Genomic DNA, 3,950 nt, shown 5'->3' on the forward strand with positions numbered 1-3,950 from the left:
GTGACTACTACTCGTTCTTCAAAGCTAGGATGATCAGGTAGATTTTCTGATATAAAATATCCTGACATTTTGAGATAATCACTCCAAGAATCTAGCTGGGTGGCGAGATCTCTATAGGTCATATCACCCAGTGCACAGTGGATTTTACATCAGTCTTCGTGAAAGACATGCCGGACCTGTGGTTACGAAGAGAGTCCACCTTTTTCCTAAGTCGACTGAACTACAGTAGTAACAGCACTATTTTTAATCTTCATAAATATACTTTAAGGTTAAAAGTCTTAGTTCATCTGAATCTTGCCAGTGATTATTCATTTCATGAAGCCTGAAATATAATGAGTTTTAACGGCTCCTAGATGGCACCACCATCACTAGAGAGTGTAGCTTCATCAGATAACTTGGATATTACGAGGTGAGCTGTTTAACTCTTTGAAATCGATGAACCTTTAAACCCCTTTCTGCGCATGTCATGCGATTTTACTGAGTTAAATTCAAAATTGAATGAAACCACTTTTCTATAAACGTATTATAATGAAATTACTATTATCAAGTACGTTATATGTAAAAAATAAAAATACTTGTGTCCATTGTACAGTTCGCATATTGCATTTGCATAACCTCTAGAACCTCTGAAATGCACACCTACAGGCGTTTTTTTTTCAGTATTCCCGTATATTGTATCTGGTATTTGCTCTTCTTTACCAAGAACTGCCATGGAGCATGTCATGAGCTAAAGACTGATATTAAGGTTTTTTCTAATTATCGACTTGAGGACATGTCTGAGAAATGGAAGGGAAGAAGTGTGATATGTGGGAATATCACGAGTTTCTACCTTCTGTAGTGATATAGAAGTTTTTAAATTGTTATTTGGGTTACCTAGTCTACACGCTGTCATAGCGGTAACACGTAGTCTAGAAAGTTGTTAACATTGTTCTAGCTGTTTCCTTTCTTTGTTCTATTTATCAGGTGACATCTTCTCTTTCCGCAATTGGTTTGGTGCAGTTTGGTGCATCTGGATTAGATGGATTAGCCCTGAAATATCCTTCACTGGCCGATTATGATATTGACTGCAAGTAATAGTTGACAAATGCTGTCAGGAAACAAAGGTCACGACGTGAAGTTTTCCACTGAACAAAGGAAGTGACTTTACCTGCTATATTCGATTGCACTTTTTTTATTAAGTTTTCTACTAGACGATCGACGAGAAGGACTTGCTTTTTGGCGACCAACATGTTTGGTTCCTCAGAAATCAAACTTAATAAAAGAAAGGCCATGGAGCTGAACGCTCTCTTATAGAAAAGACAATTACAACATTCGTATATGTATTTTTAGGTTTTATTTGTACAATAAAAGTTTTGTCTACTTTTTCAAAATTGTCCAAACTTTTTATTCTCCATACAAAAGGAACCAGTTAGTAATTAGTATGTAATTAATTACTAATTATACTTAAGTTATCTTATAGGATACAAACCACGACAACGACTTTCTTGAAAACTTGTAATGAAACAGTATCAAGGGATAATTTATTATACTGGTTTGTCACTTTATGGTCTATTTAATATTATATAATTATCTTATATATACTTAGTAGTTTATCTTATGTAAACATTTTAAATGAACCTGCAGGAAATTTACAGTTAGTCTAGCTTAGAGCCTAAATAATATAATTTCATGAATTTATCTAATTTTCGTTGGAACCATCAGAGTGTGACTAAGACCATTTAAAACAGATCGATAATTCATTTAATCTCTATATACACACATGTATTTGTATGCTTTCATTTTAGTAGCATTTCTGATTATCTTGATTTGGCAATGTTTCTTATATTGTTTCTAACTGTAGTCCTATGGATCAGTTAGATAGTCAAAATGATCAGGATGGTTAGCTTTGACGATCTTTGATTGATATAAAGCTGAAGGAGGGTCATCAAGTAACATCAGGCCTCAGTGATATTGTGAACAAAGTTAGCAAGATCCTTTTTGTGAATAAGAACCTTTTCCAGACATGTTAGTAAAAGCATGAAAATTGAGGCATCAAGAAGTGTTTAACTTGTAGGAATTGGATCGATATTGTTTCACACATTTTATAAGAGTAAAATTAATTAAATCTAACTCTTTACAATCGTCTGGGGATAAAAGGACAAAAAATATTATATGTAATAGCGTGCTGGTGTCTATCATTATGGACTTCTAACCATACTTCTTGTGTGGATTAATATCCTAATACATTTCACTGAAAGATAAAATATCATAAAATATATTGTTGCGTTTGCTTCGTTTGATACTTATCTACATTGATAATAATCACAAAGACCTTAATTTGGAGTTACATGTACTGTGATAAATATTTTCATCATTGCTACATACCGTAAAACCACACACAAACTATTTTTAAGTGTTCATAACAAAGTGAATATATAAGTTTTTTGTTGTATTTTTGTTAAAGTTTGCACAAAATCACTTGTGGGCTATCTTGCACTAGCTGTTTCTAAATTAGGAGTAATGGATTAGAGGGAAGGCAGATAGTCGACAACAACCCCTCACCAACTCTTGGGCTACTCTTTACAAATCAATAGTGGGATTGAGTGTCGCGTTATAACACCCTCAAAGTTGAATGGGCGAACATATTCGTTGAGAATAATTGAGAAGTAAAATTATTTAGTCACTTAAAGTGTGAAAAGTTTGCGGCTGGTGGAAAATAAACTTTGGCTCTATACCTTTTAACAGGTTTAAGCATATGCTTCATCTATTTATAACTATGCAGAAATCTCAAAGATGTTTATTTATATGCAAGATAAGGAAATAGGGAAAGATCTGAAACGCGGTTGTTTAACTGGCAACGGAACCTCAGGGTTCAATTTTGATAGAAGTCCACTATTTCAGTAACAAAGTGTATTTATAAAATATTTAATTAATTCTACACATTTGGAGAGTAATTTAGAACAAACAAAATTTGCAAACAATGAAAAAAACTCTTGAGTAGGTAAGATGAAACTTTAATTTGACAAACCTATAAATGCAAATACAAATGGCAGAGTATAACTGAATGGTTAGCATACTGATCTAAGAATCCTAGGGTCTTGAGTTCGAGACGTAATGTAACCAAACACGCTTTTCACTTTCAGATGTGGGAGTCTCATAAGAGTGACAGTCAATCCCCTATTTGTTAAGAGTAGCCTCTCCATGTTGCAGGTTCAGCTGAACTGTTGCCTTTCTACTGGTTCACAGCTCAAAATTGTGGTTGGCTATGGCTGAACCATATCAGTTTCTGACATGAGCATTTAGTCCATTGTGTGCGCATAATTTATTTTTCAGGTGCACAAACAAACAAATATCAATTTTAATGATGAATGACCTTGTAGCTTCTGCAAGCTCCATGTTATTTTTTAGATGTCACTAATAGATTTGATGTAACATTGTTCTTTATATATTCTTTGCGTGTTTTTTTAAATTATCAGGCCGAAAATAATTCATGGTCCAGTCCATTTAATGAAATGAAATCGGTATATTTCCACCTTTTTAAACGTTTCTACAAGTATTAACCACTTTAACACTGTCGTAAGTTGTTTAGGCCTGCGTTTACACTCTATAAGTCAACTTACTTGTACAAAATAGTGCAATAACTCTATTTTATCTCAACTCACCTGACATTCCACGGAATGTCACATATTTATAATACAACTATGTTTTAGATATTTCTGAGACTAACTTGAACTGAATGTCACATTACATTATCGACGACCCACAGCTCCTTCTAACTCACAAATAAATTACAACCTTAAAAATACAGCTTACAAAAAAAAATTAAAATATACTTCAATTTTTTTGCCGAACAAAGCTTCACATTAGAAAAGAAAGTTTACCAGTATTCGACAAGGCTTCACCTAACTATTTACAATATTCTATTCGATAAGGCTTCACCTAACTATTTACAATATTCTATTCGATAAGGC

Source organism: Limulus polyphemus, unplaced genomic scaffold (assembly GCF_000517525.1).
Source record: "Limulus polyphemus unplaced genomic scaffold, Limulus_polyphemus-2.1.2 Scaffold9376, whole genome shotgun sequence".
Taxonomy (NCBI): Eukaryota; Metazoa; Arthropoda; class Merostomata; order Xiphosura; family Limulidae; genus Limulus; species Limulus polyphemus.